The following is a 20,809-nucleotide window of genomic DNA, read 5'->3' as shown; positions in this document are numbered from 1 at the left end:
CATTTTATTCTTCTGCTGAGGGTAAAGCAAATCCTCAAGGATTGTACCACTGCACACTCATCACAAATGCACAAAGAACTTGTCTTTCACACTACCTATAGCTATACTGAGAAACCACCAAGTTCACACAGAGAAGCTGAGAAAATTCTGTGAATAGCACCCAAGTTGACAGAGTATCTACTGCCGAACACCTTAGCTTACTGCCTCCAACACTGGTGAGTCCTCCAAGAAATAAAAAATAAAAAATACAAACACATACCTGTGGCTGTAAAGAACTTTCTTTTTTCTGCAGAGAAAGTGACCTGGGCTGCTATACAGGATTTTGCGTATACACTCATATTTTAGAATGAGTCCTGACACAAGATGGCACACCATCAGTCCAAAGGAAGTGTATAAACTGAGAAAAAGTCAAGTACACAACGATTATACCCACCAAATATTGTCTCCTGAAAAACCACCTCTATTTCCAACTCTAGACTGACACACAACCCAGGAAGGAACCTTGGACTGTGGCAGAAACTGCTCTACCCATTCAAATGCACTTCATCAAAGGAAGGCTCCAGTCCTCAGGCAATATTCACTCTCTCCAACACAAAGGAAGCACAACACAGATCACACATTCCTTTAATATGGACGACTTACCCATAGTAGCAGCAAACCTTCCTTCACAAAAAGAACACTGTTACTGGATAGGATGCAGTGCTCCCTGGCACACATATACCAGAAGGGAAGCAAGAGCGAAACCTGAAAGCGAATGACTTTCTCTCCAAGAGTACCAGAGCCCACCAGAGTGGAAAGGATGTATCACACACTCATGGCCAATTGCCCAAAGATCTGCAATGTCACAGCAACCAGAACTCAGCGCACTACATCCCATCCACCGCTACCAAAGTATTTCCAGTGCGAGAGAAATAAAACAATAATGTGGGACACTTTTTTGACAGCGAGAAGGAAACAAAAAGATCCAATTGCACATCATTGAAACACAAGGCTTGCCAACATCTGGAGTACAGAGCACACTTCTTCCCCTCCCAAGCAATAATACCAGGAGAAGGAAAATCATGGGGAGGTCCACTACAGCAGAGCAGAAATACTAATATTGTGAAAAGCCACTGTTTGGGCAACAACGTTTCACATTTGAACACAAGTGAATAAATGCACAGATGTCTTCACAATCAGGAATGGCACAAGGACAACAGGAAGTGAAGGCACACAGAATTTGACTACATGTGGACGTGGGAAAGCTCATCACACCTCATATAACGGCTGTACTGTCAACAAGTGCTTCTTTGAAGGCCTCTCCAAGTCTCACCTATAAATATGCAATTATTTGGATTGTCTCAGCATACCAGGTCTTCCCCTATGTGCATCAATGATTCTTCCATGGAAGAAAACAAAGAAAGCTTCCAAGCAAACAAATCAAATCACGTAGCACCATGAATAACACACAGCCTCTCATGCTCAGAAAGACCAGTACTACATACAAGCTCAAGAGCAGGAGAATCACTGCTCCCATCTCTGGGAACCTGGCAAATGATCCTGGCCCAGAATGCTCTGGGCCCATTCCACCTCTGGTATCGTTAACTCCACATTCTGGGACACTTGTTCTCAAGACAAGGAGAGATCTCTCATTCTTATGACATGTTCCACCCTCTTCCAAATGATGTCCTCCCCTCACACAAGTTTTCCCATCGATTAGGATCACCCATCACATGAGCAAAGAGCAGACCTTACTCACTGTCATTGCCAGCTTCACTTCTCACAGGTGCCACACGTGCAGTTCTCACCCAGAGGCTGGATGCATTTTGGACAACTTTCCTATCAGTGACAGAGCCATTAACAGAAATAAAGAGAGACTACTGTATACATGCAGAATCCAGCAGAATCTGTGCTGCTGACCATTCCTCTTTTGCAGTGCTTCAGTCATTTCAGATGGAAACGTTACAGGCCTGTAAGCAACACTATTTCTAACGCTGGTGTCATGACACCTCTAAAGGCAATAAGCACTGATTTCATTCTGTGAGGGAATAGCACAGGCAACGTCAAACAAAGCACTGTAATTGATAATAGTAACTGTATGGAAGCATTTGACTTCTTCTTGGATGAAAGAGTTTCAGGGATTTTCTAAGTCAGTGGCTGATGCTGATAACACTGTTAAAAGAACACCAGAACAGGACTCCAGACCTCAAACCATTTTCCAGCATAGAGAAAACAAGTTCACAACTACACCAACTTGAGAGCACAATCATTATTTTCCTCCATGAAAAGGCAGCAACATCAACACCAGCAGACACAGAAGCTGACACCGCCTTCTGCAACTGCACATGGTAAGAAAATTTCATACAATTAAACAGAATCACAGAATTGTTGGGTATGGAAGGGACCTCTGGAGATCAACTTACTCCACCCCTGCTAAAGCAGGTTCCCTGGAGTAAGTTGCAAAGGAAAGCATCTCGATGGGTTTTCCGTATCATCAGAGAAGGAAACACCACAACTTCTCTCAGTAGACCGTTCCAGAGCTCTGTCACCCTCCAGGTAAAGAAGTTATTTCTCACATTCAGATGGAACTTCCTATGTTTCAGTTTGTTCCCTTGTCCTATTGCTGGACATCACTGGAAAGAGCCTGGCCCCATCCTCTTGAGATCTGCTCTTAAGATATGGGTTACATACATACATGGGCTACTCTTGCAAGCAAAAGCATTAGTCATGAAAGTTTCAAGTGCAAAATGGACAGAAAAGGATCACAGACTGCCAAAGGAGGTAGAGGAGAGAAGAAGGAGAAAAATGCCATTTTGAAAAGCAATCTTGGAGGTCTCAACAATTCATATTGCTCAATATGGTAACAGCATTCCTATTTAAAAAATAAAAATAAAATAGAAGTATACATTCCCATTTCCATGAATATGGTCACACTATTCTCTCGAAATACATTTCACTACCAAGGAAGACAACAACAAATTAAAAAAAATATATATATATACTAATAAAAATAGGAAAAGTCCATATCGATTTTCATTATAACTCTGCCATGAAAATCGAAATACAGAAGTTTACATCACAAACATAACCCTCAACTTTAAATTTCTGCCTTGTATCATGATTCTTTGTAAGAAGACCTAAATAAAAGGAAGACAACGTTTCTGAAAAGAAACGTTTCTGAAAATCCAGTGACAGCATTCACCAATGACACTCAATCCTGCCTGCTATTCTGGCACAACCAGACTGACCCTTCATGTCTTCCAACCTCCAGCAAACACAGGAAGAAATGCTGCACACCAACAACAGCATTTGCAGAGCTTGAATCATAAGAAATCAGCAGAAGCTCCAGAATCTAGAATCACCTTCTCAAATTGAACCTGGCAAGGAAATAGGACAGCACATACCCCACCACAAGTTCACCCAAATTAAATAAAGAAACAAGTAACATTTTCATCAGTAAGCCTTCAAGTGCTAATGGCTCTGCACCACATCACATGCTGCAGAAATAGGTGCAGACATGGGACATGGCTAACAGCCAATGGAAGTGACCAACCTCAGCCCAGGGGCTGAGCCCATCTGCTACAGAGAATAACAGAGAGGTCGGCAGGAATTGACAAGGACAGTCGGTGCAGCAGAGAAGTAATACCATGGTTGGAAAGGATGCGGGAAAATGTATTGACCTCACGGATAACTCTGTCAGCTGACTCAAAGAAGAGAAAAATACACCATTTGAGGAGAGAAACCTGAAATACCAGTGTCATTTACCACTGCATCTCTTGTACATCAGAATGTCAGATACAGACATCCCAAGAGTCTACACTCAGCATCACCACAGCTAGTGAACAACCATCAAGAAAAACATCCTTCAAGTCTAGCAGGCCTTCACTGACAGACACTACCAGGAAACAGTGTCTACAGAACTGATAACACAAAGCCTCTGTTTTATTCCATAATAACGATAATAAAAGAAAAACTCAGATACTGGACAACTAACCTCAGAAAGAAGTTCCAAACCAACAACTGAGTAGCTCTTGGATGGACAATAGCACAGATGAGAATGTTCAATAAGCAAAGAAATGAAAATACATAAAATAAATCCAGAAAAGGAAAACTAATCCAAGCGTGCAACAAGAAATGGAAGAGACATTCAATGGTACTTCACAAACTTATCTAACAGCAAGCAGGCAAATGGGAGAAGGAAGAAGATAAAAATGACACGGGATCACATACAGCACCAAATGGTATCACAGTTTTTCATCACGGAAAAAGGAGAAAAAAATTTACAGCCCACTCTCACACAACTTCTCCATCTTTCCTCAGCTTGCACAACTCCTGGAAGGACCTACTAGGAGACAAGCTCCCAAGACACACCGCTGAGAGCATGGGCAGCTCCAGAACCAAAACAGCAATGACCGGGGCGGGCCCGAGACCGCGGCAGCCACACACGTTAAAGAGCGGAGAGCGAGAAGGAGAAGGGATGGCGGGGACATGCAAGAGGACGTGAAGCAAACACACGGGAAGTAGCATAGGAGAAAGAAGGAGATGAGGGGAAACGACAGAAAGAAAAATGGAAAGGAAGGAAGGAAGGAAGGAAAGAAGGAAAGATATAAACGGCGAGAGGACCGCGATGGGCACTGACCGTGTCCAGCAGGGAGGGCGCGTCGTGCGGCGTCTCCTTCGGCGCGGGGCCGGGCGGCGGCGGGCAGTTGGGGCTGAACACCATCAGGTCGCTCTTGCCCGCGCCGTCCGTGGCCACGCACAGGCTCCGGCTCTGGCGCTGCGAGTACGACCAGCTGCCCACCTCGCTGGCGCACACCAGCGTCGCCGGCCCGGGCCCGGGCCCCGCCAGCACGGCCGCCCGCGGCGCCCAGCGCCCGGCCCCGTACAGCACCACCGCCAGCACCAACAGGCTCGACACCGCGCAGATGGCCGCCACCAGCCACACGTTCGTCGCCGACGCCGCCGCCGATGATCCGCCCTCCGCGCCCGCCGCCGGCCGCAGCCCCGCCCCCGCCGACACCGACACCGCCCCCGCCGCCGCCGCCAGCGCCGCCTCGGCGCCCTCCACCAGCGACACGCTCAGCGTGGCCGTGGCCGAGCGCGGCGGCTCGCCGTGGTCCCGCACCACGATCAGCAGCCTCTGCCGCGGGCCGTCCGCCTCCTCCAGCGCCCGCGCCGTGCTCACCTCGCCGCTGTACAGCCCCACGCGGAACGGGCCCTCGCCCCGCGGCTCCCGCAGCTCGTAGCGCAGCCACGCGTTGTAGCCCGAGTCCGCGTCCACCGCGCGGATCTTCGCCACCACCTGCCCCGCCGGAGCACCCCACGCCGCCCGCGCCCACAGCGACCACGACGACACGACCGAGCCCGACGAGCCCGGAGATCCCGCCGAGCCCGACGCCCGCGACCCCGGCTCCGCCGCCTCCGCCGCCTCGCCCGCAGCCCAGGGCCCCGGCCCGCCGCCCGCCAGCGGCAGCAGCGCCGGCGCGTTGTCGTTCTCGTCCACCACGAACAGCTGCACCGTGGCGTTGCCGCACAGCGGCGGCTCCCCCGCGTCCACCGCCCGCACCTCGAACTGCAGCACCTGCAGCTCCTCGTAGTCCAGCGGCCGCAGCGCCCGCAGACGCCCGCTCTCCGCGTCCACCGACACGTAGCTCGACGCCGGACGCCAGCCCGAGCCCGAGCCCGAGCCCGAGCCCGCGCCCGTCCCCGCGCCGCCCTCCGACACCGAGTAGCTCACGCGCCCGTTGCCCGCCTCGTCCGGGTCCCGCGCCCACAGCCGCGCCAGCTCCGCGCCCGCCGCGTTGTTCTCCCGCGCCAGCACCGTGTACACGGCCTGCGCGAACGCCGGCGCGTTGTCGTTCACGTCCGACACCGGCACCCGCAGCCCGCGGCTGGCGCGCAGCGGCGGCGCCCCGCCGTCCTCCGCCCGCACCTCCACCTCGTACTCCGACACCCGCTCCCGGTCCAGCGCCTCCCGCAGCACCAGCGAGTACGAGCCCGCGAACGTCGCCACCAGCCCGAACGGCGACGGCGGCCGCACCGCGCACCGCACCCGCCCGTTCGGCCCCGAGTCCCGGTCCGACACGCTCAGCAGCGCCACCACCGTCCCCAGCGCCGCGTCCTCGGGCACCGGCACCGACAGCGACGTCACCCACACCTCGGGCGCGTTGTCGTTCACGTCCAGCACCTCCAGCTCCACGCTGCAGTGCCCCGACAACGGAGGAAAACCTTTATCTCTCGCCTCGATTTGCAACTCGTGTAAACGGACTTCTTCGAAGTCTAAGGGGGCTCGGAGCCGGATTTCCCCTGTCCGCGGATCAATGCTAAGTGAATCTCTCCGAGACGCAGGAACAGAACTGACGATGCTGTAGGAAAACTCCTGATTAATTCCCTCGTCCGGGTCCGTGGCTGCCACTCGCGCCACCAGCGTGCCCTCCGCCGCGTCCTCCGGCAGCTGCACTTTATACACCGACTGGTTGAACTGCGGCGCGTTGTCGTTCGCATCCAGCACCGAGATCACCAGCTGCACCGTGCCCGTCAGCGCCGGCCTGCCCCCGTCACTCGCCGTCACCTCCAAGCGGTGCTCCGACACCGACTCGCGATCAAGAGGATGCGTTAACACGAGAAAAAGAGATTTCCTGTCTTCATCTAACGATTTTACATCCAGAGCGAAATGCTCGGAAGGGCTCAGAGTATACGAGAGCTGCGCGTTCGAACCGATATCCGCATCCGACGCGCCCTCCAGCGGGAAACGGGTCCCAGGCATAGTGGTTAATTCCGCGATGCTGATGTTTTTGGAGGCGGCGGGGAAGCGCGGGGCATTGTCGTTGATGTCGGTGACCTCCACCTCCACGTGGAAGACGCGCAGCGGCCGCTCCAGCAGCACCTCCAGGCGCAGGGCGCACGGCGCGCTCTTCCCGCACAGCTCCTCCCGGTCCAGCCGCGAGCTCACCACCAGCGCCCCGCTCGCCCCGCTCACCTCCACGCTCGCCCGCCGGCCCCGCGACACCAGCCGCAGCCGCCGCGCCTCCGCCTCGCCCGCCTCCAGGCCCAGGTCCTGCGCCAGCCGCCCCACCACCGTGCCGGCCTCCGCTTCCTCCGGCACCGAGTAGCGCACCTGCCCGCCGCCCAGCGCCCAGGCCGCCTGCAGCACCAGCACCGCGGCCGCCCAGCTCCGACGCGATGCTCCACCGCCGACCATCGCCCTCAACGCCGCACCGCTCCTTCTCCACGCCACGCACCTCACCACCTGCCTGCTACAAACCCTCCGCCCGCGCTCGCCCCCACAATCCTTCCTCACGGGACGCGCGTCCTCCTCCCCGCCGCTCGCTCTTGCTCTGCCTTCTTTTCCATGGGCACCGGAAGGTGTTCCCCTCCCTTTCCCCGATCGCATCGCGCGTTCCTTAGCTCAGAGCGGCATCATGTGGCTCGCGGAGGGAACTGCTCTTGTGTTTCTGCAGATCGTGCCGGAGTCGCTTCGCCTTTGCAATTTTCCATTTCTTATGCTTCAGTTCGCTTTGAGATATAGTTTTTTTTTTTACAAGTTTTTACTCTCAGCAATTTTCATTGTACTCGTTAAGTCGTAGTTCACAACTATTTAGTTGCAACGAGACACCGATTAATCTCTTCCTGTTGTCTTCTACTTGAAATGACCATGCCGTGAAATGTTTTGTACCCACAGGTTGGTTAGTAGGACAGTTTCTACTTTGACCTCTGTCGGAAATCTTGTGGTTTAACTCAAGTCTTCCAAAAACATGTTCTGATCACCTGCCTTCTGTATATATTTCTTACAGCAACGTATATCTAAATGTTGCTTTGAGCCAAGACTCGGGTAATGGTGGCTCCAGTTGCTGTGTATGTCAGTCCTACAATGACTGAAGGCAGAGTTGAGGCGCCCTCAACGCCGCACCGCTCCTTCTCCACGCCACGCACCTCACCACCTGCCTGCTACAAACCCTCCGCCCGCGCTCGCCCCCACAATCCTTCCTCACGGGACGCGCGTCCTCCTCCCCGCCGCTCGCTTTTGCTCTGCCTTCTTTTCCATGGGCACCGGAAGGTGTTCCCCTCCCTTTCCTCGACCGCATCGCGCGTTCCTTAGCTCAGAGCGGCATCATGTGGCTCGCGGAGGGAATTGCCTCTGTGCTTCTCTGCGTTTCGCGCCAGATTCGCTTCATCTTTATTTTTTCGGAGTTCCTTTCCTCATTCATTGCAATTCACTTCTTTCAGACACTAATGGGGTTTTTCTGTTCTGACTCCTTTCTCACATCCATTTTCACCCCTTTTATTGACAGTAGGCTCCAATCATCATTCGCACTTGTGTTCCAAGTGAAATTGCCATGCCTTGAAATCTACTGAATGCTTTTGCCTGTTAGCAAGACTGTTCATAAAATGGCCATGATCAGTGTTTTTCTGTTAAGAAATCTTTCTGAATAGAGCGTTTTGGAAAGCATGCTCTGTTCACATACCTGTTTCCTACCTCTCTTGTATTAAATGTACACATTCCTTGTAGCAGACACACGGTGAAGCGGGGCTTTAAATGCCATTGTAAGTCTCACAAAGATTAAGTGCAGTGAAAGGAGTGAGAAACAGATTCCCTTTTCCACTTCTGGCTCGTGTACTCCTCAGTGAGCCCTTCCACGGGAAAAGGATCGTTCACCAATTCCTCCAACGGGGGGGATTCCATGCTGAAAATCCATGCTGCTGGCAATGTAAGGCTGCAACGACTTTGCTGTGAGGTGCTCAACGGGAAGGGATGTGAAGTGAGCATGAGCTCTCCAAACGCTGCTTAGTCACCACTTCTCTATGGCAGAAGCCATTAGAGGAGGACATGAGAGGAGACTCAGCACAGCTGGATGCTTCTGCAGGAGGAAGTGCCTAAGAGTTGGGGTATTGCCAGCCTTCCTGTTACAACCTATTGCTAGTTCATGCAGAAATAACACTGCTGAAGGCAAGCCTGCTTCTGAAGAACAGCAGTGATGCTTTGAATCCAGATTCAAATCTAATTCCTTGCTGTCCACTGTGTTTGGTTTGTGCCTTCTGAGTTTTACCGGTGTAAACTTAAAATGCATCTTTGTATCTTACCTGCATTGGTACAGACATGATCACTAGAATCCTGCAAACCTAGAAGCAATATCCAGGCCATATGAACTCCATTCACTGAAAACAGACAACTGCAGAACAGTAGAATAACTTACCTCTATTAATCAATCACAGGGTCTTTTTAAGTATGATGGATTTGCCTGTGGTATCGGTGGATGCACGTTCCCAAGAGGAACGTGATCATGGCATAGTGTGCAGCGCTCCCTGGCACACACCTTTCAGAAGGAAAGAAAGCGGGAGACCTGAAAACTAAGGACTTTCTCTCAATCAATGACAACCTCAGATCACTGAAGTAGAAAATCCAGACCTCAGGCTCATGGCCAGCTGCTCAAAGTTGTACAATCTGACAGCAGCAAAACTCACCACACTACATCTCATTCACTATCATCAACTTATTTCCATTACGAGAGAAGAAAAACAACAGAGTGGGACACTCGCATAACAGGAGAGAAAAAAAAAATAAGATCCCATTGCATGTCATTGAAGCACATGTTTAGCAAATGTCTTGAATACAGAGGGTACATTTTCCCCTCCCAGGAAAGAATAGCAGTAGAGGGAAGATCATGGGGAGGTTTAATGAAGTCAGCTAGAATTATCAATATTGGGAAAAGCTCCTCGTTTGAGCAACAATATTCCATATTCAAACACTGTGTGGATGGCCTTCTCTAAAGGTTTTCTACTGGCAAACCCTATCCTGTGCCTTGCAAATACGAGCTCCAGCTCAGTCAGCATTTTCCAGCTGTTCTCCAGAGATACACTCCATCTTCTTCTGAACATCTCTGTGTTCCTCAGACAAGACACTTTCTTCTCTGATAAGGAAGCCCAGGCCCTTCTTGACACCGCCAACAAAAACCACAAGTCTGAACTTTGATCCATTCCACCAAATGGATCCAGCTCTAAGTCCCAAACTCAACATGACCCAGGGTTCTGCAGATCCTCAACTTTGCTCAACAACACTATTAGCAGCTGAGCTGATGCAGAGGCACACGCTGGCTGCCAGGATCTTACCAGCCTCAGAAACTCTGAATGCTTTGAACCATCTCAACGATCTCAGATGGAGATGTTATCAAGCTCTGATCCCAGACAGCTCACGTTGTTCTTTGAACCCTTAAGGACTACATTCACGTCCCCTTGTCTCTTCAGAAATACTGTTGAGCAAGAGCACCATCATGGAAATATCCCCAGCTATTGCAGCTCCCGAAGATTCCCCCCCATGGCACAAGGAGGGAAAATTGGAGTGTTAATCTCCCATGTCAGATTTCCATATATGGGAGAAAAAATATCATCATAAAATAATTAGCACTCTGTATACCACATTCTATTACCAACATATCTCTTGCACCAGGCAGGTACCAGGGGAAGAGAACACCTCTGATGGGAGAAACAGCTAGATCAGGTGGAACCAAAGTCTCATCACAAGACACTAGAGAAGAATCACATCATTTTAATCAGTGTGCAGAGGAGACAAGAATGCCTGGCTAACTCAAGATACATGGAACTGACATTGCCAGATCCTCTGATGTCATCCTCAAACACAATGCCAAACCTAATATGGAAAAACAGTTCTCTCATTCTTGATCTTCCTTGTGATATTGTTCTACTCTGTATTTCAAAGCATGCTATTAGCATACATGGAATGGGAAAATATAACATGATGTGTGCTGCATCTTCTGTAGAAACAACTTGGTGGTACCAAAGAAAATATTTTGAAGAATTCTATACTTAGAATCATACAATCACAAGGTTGGAAAGGACCTACAAGATCATCTAGTCCAACCGTCCTCCATTACCATTGCTACCACAAGCAAAGGTTGTAAGATTGCTACTTGTTCAAAGGTTATTAAAAAAAAACCCCAAGAGCCAGTGGTCAACACAATTTTCATTTGTTACTGAGAAGGATCAATTAAAACAGCACAGCGCCTTCTAAGCAGATAAACTTGATGGACACCAGCACGGTTAGTAGACAGCAGAGATGTGGTGAGCAAAGAACAGCAGGAAAGGAGAAAAGTATCACCTTCAGAGAAGGCCAACGGGATGACCAAACATTGCTACTGGTTCTACTTTAAAACTCAGAAAAGACTGAAAGTCTATATATTACTTCAGAAACACACCTACAAGACAAAATGATTATAGGTAGGATAATCAAGTACATATACAAAACCCAACACAGGAGATGGTATGCTATGGAACAGCAGGACATGGAAGGTGTTGAACTGCCATCCTTATGGAAAATTAGACCTTGAAAGATTGAGACCATCAACACCCTTATCTACCTCAAATTTGACTTTGCATTCAAAGGTAGAATGCTCACATCAACACTGAACTCACAATCATATTCTCACTCCATTTTGCGGGAACAACGGAAGCATTGATATAGTTTCAACAATTCCCAAATGAGAGCAAGAGATTCATGACCAATGTATCAGATGAATTCATAACCTCATAATACATTTTATTCATCTGTACACCACATAATATCTCACGATCAGGTACTATCTCAACGCCTCCAGCTCCCATTTCCTACAGCCTCCTGGTAACATCCATTCCCCACTCTGAACATGGATACAGAAGACAAGCAGACATCTCCATTCTTGCCTTATGGCATGACACATGGTCTTCTCAATGACTTCCTTCTCTCTCAAGAAGAAGGAATTCCACCCAAGGTCATAGGAGCAAACAGACAGGCCCCACCCATTGTCTCTGCCATATTCATCTCCACCAAATGCCACACTTGCCTTTCCCACCCCAAATTCGGCTTTGACCTTCACAGACCTTCCCCATCAATGACAGCACCAAACCTGACAAATCCACTGAAGTACAGCAACATAGACAGTGCCTTGCACATTCTCTGAAGACAATGATTCATGTTTTGCAATAATTCCACAAATTGATAAGGAAATATTACACGGATGTGAGACAAGATAATTCTAATGTTAACGAGCAAGGCATTGTTATGTATCAAATGCTCGCAATAGTTATGTTTCAAGGGTTCTTTTCTATTACTGTTTACAAAAATAGGTAATGGTACTGGTTTTTGTGAAGGTATGGCTACTAATACAGAAAGAACGTCAATAGAGGCCATCCTGCCAATTCCCCATCAGGAACACAAATTTATAGTCAGAAAATCGTCAAGTCACAAGTGTCACCTTCCACACAATTCCTTCACAAGACAAAAGAAGAAGAGGAGGATAGAATTTTTGTCAAGAAACCAGGAGTGATTAACAGGACTGGCAGTGAACACCTGCTAGGCTGTCACCATAAGAGTGACCCTTTGTGACTTGTACTCCGTTAGCAGACTCAGCTGGAAAGACCGCGCATCATCAACCAAGAGCATTTGTAGACTCCAGGTCGTGACAGTGCCAATCAAAACCAGCACTGACTGCATTACAGGACAGAACATCCTGATCAGCCTCTCCAGCACCAAGAGTGGGGCTCCAAGCAAACCACTCTCAGGTTCCAGCACATCTAGTGTCCAGCACATCTAGTGTCACTCTCCTTCTAGAACTACACATGGCAAGATTAGATATATTTAATCCCAACATAGTTTCCCACATTAATATATAATACAAAACAATACATGATTAGAATGCCTTCAAATACAAACTGCAGAGAAGAGTTTTAAAGAAGTACCCAGAGCAAACCCTTCCATCTATCAGAAGAACAAAATTAATTACTCTGCAACAGAACAATTGCTGTTCAAGGAGCACACGCAAGGGACATCACTGTCAGCACTCAGATGTGACCAACAGACAAGCACAAACAATGCTCAGCCCCAAGGCTGCATCCCTCTGTCACAGGGAACAACAGAGTGGTAGGCAGGAACAGACTAGTAGGTAAGAACCGTCTATGGAGCAGAACAAGTATAAACATAAAAGAAAAGATAGAGCAATAGTTCATATCAACTTTCCCATTTCCATCATGAACACTGTCATATTAACCAATGTTGACAAATGTGTACCATGGGCAGAGGGAATCCTGCAATACCACTGTTACACATCATGTCTTTAGCAGATGAGACCCTAAGAAGAAACTGGACCTGATATGAGCACAGCCTACACTGAGCGTCACTAAAGACAGGAAATAGTGCCTGTTGGACATCCACCATGAGAATGACTCGCAGCTCATCAGTGTGAGGCTCTACTAGGCAACAGCACTTGTAGAACAAATGGCTCTATCGCATTGATTTTCTTCCATTAGGGAAAAAATCAGATACTGAGTGAATAGTGAAAACAAAAAGTTCCAAATCAACAACTGAGGAGCTTGTGCATGAATGTGAATGATAAATTAACAACAAATGGCAATTTCACACAAAAAGTCAAAAAATGCAACAGCAGTGCATGGATGGAACAGGAAGAAGAACTGACATCAAAAGTTCTTCTCCATACATTAAGAAACAATATGTCACAATCAGTGCAACACCAACATCATTGTTTTGTCAGCATGCTACAACAATTTTCCATAGCCACAAATGGAGAAGAATAGAAAGCTCAACCTTCAACAAAGCTTTTACAAACACAGCCCCAGGGCAAAATGGCTGGTGGATCACAACGACCAGAATGTCAAGCAGCCCTTCTGTGTTTACACAATGACAAACAGAAATGGTAAAACTCGTATCACAGCAGCTCACTGCAATTGAATTGAATCCATCAAAGGAAAACTCCTATACAGAACACCTAAACTCAGAGAATTTCCAAACCAACAACTAAAGAGCTCCGGGATGGACAAAACCATACAGGCAAATGATGAGTTAATATTTTCACAGAATTGCAAAATAGACCAGTAAACAGAACAGCAAAGAATGGCTATAAGTTCAAATGGAACAGAGTTCAAAAGCACTTGTATTACCTTCATAATAGTAAAAAGATGTGTGAGAATTACGAAGACAGATATCCTAATAAAATCAGCATCAGATCCACAAAAATATTCCAGCATCACACATGGGGAGATAATCCAACACATATCACTCTCAAATGCATTTATCAATAACAAGCACCGGAGCCCCAAGCAGACTCTGCTCATCAACAAAGTCCAACAGAATATGGCTGCCAGAACTCGCAGCTCCGGCAGAGAGAAGGAAGTACACGGAGGAGAACAAGAGAGAACAAGAAGACTAATGGAAAGACGAAGAAGGAAGGACAAAAACAAGGGACGAGCGGCGCGCGAGAGATACTGACCGTGTCCAGCAGGGAGGGCGCGTCGTGCGGCGTCTCCTTCGGCGCGGGGCCGGGCGGCGGCGGGCAGTTGGGGCTGAACACCATCAGGTCGCTCTTGCCCGCGCCGTCCGTGGCCACGCACAGGCTCCGGCTCTGGCGCTGCGAGTACGACCAGCTGCCCACCTCGCTGGCGCACACCAGCGTCGCCGGCCCGGGCCCCGCCAGCACGGCCGCCCGCGGCGCCCAGCGCCCGGCCCCGTACAGCACCACCGCCAGCACCAACAGGCTCGACACCGCGCAGATGGCCGCCACCAGCCACACGTTCGTCGCCGACGCCGCCGCCGATGATCCGCCCTCCGCGCCCGCCGCCGGCCGCAGCCCCGCCCCCGCCGACACCGACACCGCCCCCGCCGCCGCCGCCAGCGCCGCCTCGGCGCCCTCCACCAGCGACACGCTCAGCGTGGCCGTGGCCGAGCGCGGCGGCTCGCCGTGGTCCCGCACCACGATCAGCAGCCTCTGCCGCGGGCCGTCCGCCTCCTCCAGCGCCCGCGCCGTGCTCACCTCGCCGCTGTACAGCCCCACGCGGAACGGGCCCTCGCCCCGCGGCTCCCGCAGCTCGTAGCGCAGCCACGCGTTGTAGCCCGAGTCCGCGTCCACCGCGCGGATCTTCGCCACCACCTGCCCCGCCGGAGCACCCCACGCCGCCCGCGCCCACAGCGACCACGACGACACGACCGAGCCCGCCGAGCCCGGAGATCCCGCCGAGCCCGACGCCCGCGACCCCGCCTCCGCCTCGCCCGCCGCCTCGCCCGCAGCCCAGGGCCCCGGCCCGCCGCCCGCCAGCGGCAGCAGCGCCGGCGCGTTGTCGTTCTCGTCCACCACGAACAGCTGCACCGTGGCGTTGCCGCACAGCGGCGGCTCCCCCGCGTCCACCGCCCGCACCTCGAACTGCAGCACCTGCAGCTCCTCGTAGTCCAGCGGCCGCAGCGCCCGCAGACGCCCGCTCTCCGCGTCCACCGACACGTAGCTCGACGCCGGACGCCAGCCCGAGCCCGAGCCCGAGCCCGCGCCCGTCCCCGCGCCGCCCTCCGACACCGAGTAGCTCACGCGCCCGTTGCCCGCCTCGTCCGGGTCCCGCGCCCACAGCCGCGCCAGCTCCGCGCCCGCCGCGTTGTTCTCCCGCGCCAGCACCGTGTACACGGCCTGCGCGAACGCCGGCGCGTTGTCGTTCACGTCCGACACCGGCACCCGCAGCCCGCGGCTGGCGCGCAGCGGCGGCGCCCCGCCGTCCTCCGCCCGCACCTCCACCTCGTACTCCGACACCCGCTCCCGGTCCAGCGCCTCCCGCAGCACCAGCGAGTACGAGCCCGCGAACGTCGCCACCAGCCCGAACGGCGACGGCGGCCGCACCGCGCACCGCACCCGCCCGTTCGGCCCCGAGTCCCGGTCCGACACGCTCAGCAGCGCCACCACCGTCCCCAGCGCCGCGTCCTCGGGCACCGGCACCGACAGCGACGTCACCCACACCTCGGGCGCGTTGTCGTTCACGTCCACCACCTCCAGCTCCACACTGCAGTGCCCCGACAACGGAGGCGTCCCCTTATCTCTCGCCTCAATGCGAAAATCAAACACACTGACTTCCTCGAAATCTAAAGCTCCTGTGAGTCTGATCTCCCCCGTCTGGGGATGGACAGAAATCAAATCTTTTCCACTGAATGGAACAAAGTTGGTGGCACTGTAAGTCACTTCGCTATTAATTCCCTCGTCCGGGTCCGTGGCTGCCACTCGCGCTACCAGCGTGCCCTCCGCCGCGTCCTCCGGCAGCTGCACTTTATACACCGACTGGTTGAACTGCGGCGCGTTGTCGTTTGCATCCAGCACCGAGATCACCAGCTGCACCGCGCCCGTCAGCGCCGGCCTGCCCCCGTCACTCGCCGTCAACACCAAGCGGTGCTCCGACACCGACTCGCGGTCCAGAGATCTCTTCAATACAAGATCAGGTATAATATTCCGATCATTTGCTCTTTGTAATTCAAGAGCGAAGTGCTCGGAAGGGCTCAGTGTATACGATAGCTGCGCGTTCGAACCGATATCCGCATCCGACGCGCCCTCCAGCGGGAAACGCGATCCGGGCAGAGACAGTTCCGCGATGCTGATGTTTTTGGAGGCGGCGGGGAAGCGCGGGGCATTGTCGTTGATGTCGGTGACCTCCACCTCCACGTGGAAGACGCGCAGCGGCCGCTCCAGCAGCACCTCCAGGCGCAGGGCGCACGGCGCGCTCTTCCCGCACAGCTCCTCCCGGTCCAGCCGCGAGCTCACCACCAGCGCCCCGCTCGCCCCGCTCACCTCCACGCTCGCCCGCCGGCCCCGCGACACCAGCCGCAGCCGCCGCGCCTCCGCCTCGCCCGCCTCCAGGCCCAGGTCCTGCGCCAGCCGCCCCACCACCGTGCCGGCCTCCGCTTCCTCCGGCACCGAGTAGCGCACCTGCCCGCCGCCCAGCGCCCAGGCCGCCTGCAGCACCAGCACCGCGGCCGCCCAGCTCCGACGCGATGCTCCACCGCCGACCATCGCCCTCAACGCCGCACCGCTCCTTCTCCACGCCAAGCACCTCACCACCTGCCTGCTACAAACCCTCCGCCCGCGCTCGCCCCCACAATCCTTCCTCACGGGACGCGCGTCCTCCTCCCCGCCGCTCGCTCTTGCTCTGCCTTCTTTTCCATGGGCACCGGAAGGTGTTCCCCTCCCTTCCCTCGATCGCATCGTGCGTTCCTTAGCTCGGAGCGGCATCATGCGGCTCGCGGAGGGAATTGCGTCTCGTGCTTCTCCACTTACCGTGCTCGATTCTCTCTGCCTTTATTTCCGTTTTCTATTCCTTATGCAACTTTTTTTTTTCTTTCTTTTTTTACAAGACGTATCCTTCGCATTTTTCGTTGTTCTCGTTTAGTAGAAGTGTACATCCGTTGGAATGTAATGAGACGCCAAGTAATCTTTCACACTTATTTTCAAGTTGAAATGGGTTTGCTTTGGAATGCATTGAATGTATTTGTCGGTATTGGGACAGATGGTACGATTACTGTGATCAGTGTGGTCCTCCTTTAAATTGTCCTGGTAAAATTGAAATTTCTCTGAAAGAATGCTCTGTTCAAGCGTTTTCTTGATATTTCTTGCAACAAACTAAACTGAACTGTCAGTCGTTTCAATCACATTGGGAAGCGGAGATTTACCGGTTTTTTTATAGAAGGATGGAGCACACAGAGGAAAGTGGGGAACAGTTCCTCTTCTTCCACTCGTGGTCAGGGAATTACCATATCGCACAATTGTAGGGATTGTAAGAGACCTCTAGTCATCACAGATTCCATTCCCCATCTTAAAGCATGTCCTGAATCCAGAGAGGGAAAATCCACAGACTCTCTGGGCAGGCTGTTTCAGAGTTCTGTCTGCATGCCAATAAATAATTTTATCCTTTTGTTTAAATGATACTTCCTTGTGTTCCGGTTTTTCACTGCTGCCACATCGTTGGTCATCAATGAAAACACTCCACCCCATCGACATGACTGATGCACTTTAAACGGTGATGAGATCCCCCCTCAGCCTTCTCTTCGCTATAGTGAACAGACACAGCTCTCTCAGCCTTTCTTTGCACAAGCAATGCTCCTGGCCCTTAATTTGTCACTTTTTGCCAGACTCTTCCTACAAGATCCCATTTTTGAACTGGGGAGCCCAGAACTGGATACAGTGCTCCAGAATAGCACTGGGGCTGAGTAGGATCACCTCTCCCAACCTGCTGGCCATTCTCCTTTTAATATGACCCATTGCCCTGGATACTGTTGATCTTCTTGGCCACAAAGGGATACCTTCGTTGGCAGCCAGGACAGAGGTTGCAGAGTTGGCTTGCTGTGGGAATTGCCTCTCGTGCCGGATTCACTTCATCTTTACTATTTTTCATTCTTTTCAATTCATTGCTCTTTCAGTTGTTTTTGTTTTTCTTCTTTGCTTTTCTGAATCTTTACCTATAGCACTGTACCATTTCCACAGAAGTGCATGTGTTTTTAGCTACAATGAGATGTGGAGTAACCTTTCATCCTTCCTTTCCAAATGAAATGGGTGTGCAGGAAATACACTGAATTTTGCTTAGAGAGACAGCTTCCACGATGACTGTGATCAGTGCTCCTCTGTTAAAACCCATGTGGTTTACCTGAAATGTTTCTGAAAACATGCTCCATTCCTGTGGTCCTCTATACCGTTCTTAGTACAAAATATATCTAAAATGAATGTAATCTTTAGCCTAAACACTGGAAGTTGAGGTTCACAGGCTGTTCACGTAAGTCTTATAAGGATTGAGTGCAGGGAGAAAAGCGGGAAACTGCTCCCCTTCTTACACTCATGACCAATGACTTCTCACAGGTTATTCGTGTTTAATTTCTGGTGAGTTCACAGTCTACAAATTCTAATCACAAAGACTCTCCTTAGTCCTGCATCTTTGTACCTTACCTGTATTTCTTTACCCCAACCAAAGGCAGGCTCATTGGTCTGAGGAAGCATTTGGACAGAGCATGTCTCCTAATCCAGATTCTTTCCTGCAGGGCAGAGTGGAGGTTCAGCCTCTGAAGATGAGGCTTCTGTGATGCTCCTGAGCAGACAAGCTCATGAGAAAGGTAAGCAGCAACTTCCAGCAGACACTGCATCACCCAGGGATGGAGACTTTCATTAACACGTTCCTGACACATTCAGGATACAATGGAACAGGCTTTGTTCTGCATTTCCGTTTTTTGCGCCTATGTATCTCCTGTGATCTCACATCAGTATTACCCCAGACTGACAGATAGAGACAAAAATGAATCCTGCCCTGTGTAGAAGCATTTTGTTGATTTTTCCAGATGCAGCAGACTGTGAGCAAATAGAGAAATGCTACGAGTAGTATTCTCCAAGACACGTTTTTTTGCAGCTTCACGTAGATAACAGACATAACAGCCTGGATAGAGACCAATGTCTTGACCACTGCATGGGAAGAAATTCTGGGACAGACTTTATATAAAAAAAAAAACCACACCAAACTCCCTCCATGTGAATCCAGAATGAAAGATGTTTAAAGAGCATAAATGTATTTTCCTTCTACTTACCCACTTGCTAAGATCATCCATTTACACAGTATAAGCAGATCACCTTCTCATTCATGCCATACCCAGAGGGATGAGAACACATACGCTATAGGCAGCAAAATGAGTACTGTTTTATTTTCAGGTAACTTGGAGTTGGGCTGAGGTCAAAATTGAGATTGCACAGACATTTGAATGATTCAAGATAACCTACATCTTGGGAGAGTTGTACTGTTCTAACTCATATCAAGCCGATGTGGCATTTTATTCTTCTGCTGAGGGTAAAGCAAATCCTCAAGGATTGTACCACAGCACACTCATCACAAATGCACAAAGAACTTGTCTTTCACACTACCTATAGCTATACTGGGAAACCACCAAGTTCACACAGAGAAGCTAAGAAAATTCTGTGAATAGCACCCAAGTTGACAGAGTATCTACTGACGAACACCTTAGCTTACTGCCTCCAACACTGGTGAGTCCTCCAAGAAATAAAAAATAAAAAATACAAACACATACCTGTGGCTGTAAAGAACTTTCTTTTTTCTGCAGAGAAAGTGACCTGGGCTGCTATACAGGATGAGTCCTGACACAAGATGGCACACCATCAGTCCAAAGGAAGTGTATAAACTGAGAAAAAGTCAAGTACACAACGATTATACCCACCAACTATTGTCTCCTGAAAAACCACCTCTATTTCCAACTCTAGACTGACACACAACCCAGGAAGGAACCTTGGACTGTGGCAGAAACTGCTCTACCCATTCAAATGCACTTCATCAAAGGAAGGCTCCAGTCCTCAGGCAATATTCGCTCTCTCCAACACAAAGGAAGCACAACAGCAGTCTACTGATCACACATTCCTTTAATATGGACGACTTACCCATAGTAGCAGCAAACCTTCCTTCACAAAAAGAACACTGTTACTGGATAGGATGCAGTGCTCCCTGGCACACATATACCAGAAGGGAAGCAAGAGCGAAACCTGAAAGCGAATGACTTTCTCTCCAAGAGTACCAGAGCCCACCAGAGTGGAAAGGATGTATCACACACTCATGGCCAATTGCCCAAAGATCTGCAATGTCACAGCAACCAGAACTCAGCGCACTACATCCCATCCACTGCTACCAAAATATTTCCAGTGTGAGAGAAATAAAACAATGTGGGACACTTTTTTGACAGCGAGAAGGAAACAAAAAGATCCAATTGCACATCATTGAAACACAAGGCTTGCCAACATCTGGAGTACAGAGCACACTTCTTCCCCTCCCAAGCAATAATACCAGGAGAAGGAAAATCATGGGGAGGTCCACTACAGCAGAGCAGAAATACTAATATTGTGAAAAGCCACTGTTTGGGCAACAACGTTTCACATTTGAACACAAGTGAATAAATGCACAGATGTCTTCACAATCAGGAATGGCACAAGGACAACAGGAAGTGAAGGCACACAGAATTTGACTACATGTGGACGTGGGAAAG

The 20,809-nt window shown here is 50.7% G+C and overlaps 2 pseudogenes; both read right to left on the bottom strand.

Annotated features, from left to right (window-relative positions):
• Nucleotides 1–4,426: 4,426 nt before the first annotated feature.
• On the bottom strand, nucleotides 4,427–9,008 carry LOC149915817 (protocadherin alpha-2 pseudogene; annotated as a pseudogene).
• Nucleotides 9,009–13,909: 4,901 nt separating this feature from the next.
• On the bottom strand, nucleotides 13,910–18,240 carry LOC149915816 (protocadherin alpha-5 pseudogene; annotated as a pseudogene).
• Nucleotides 18,241–20,809: the final 2,569 nt, after the last annotated feature.

The sequence above is a fragment of the Phasianus colchicus genome, chromosome 15 (genome assembly GCF_987193195.1).
Source record: "Phasianus colchicus chromosome 15, bPhaCol1.hap1.1, whole genome shotgun sequence".
Taxonomy (NCBI): domain Eukaryota; kingdom Metazoa; phylum Chordata; class Aves; order Galliformes; family Phasianidae; genus Phasianus; species Phasianus colchicus.
Note: the sequence above shows the minus strand (reverse complement) of the source record. Positions and strands in the feature narration are given on the sequence as shown.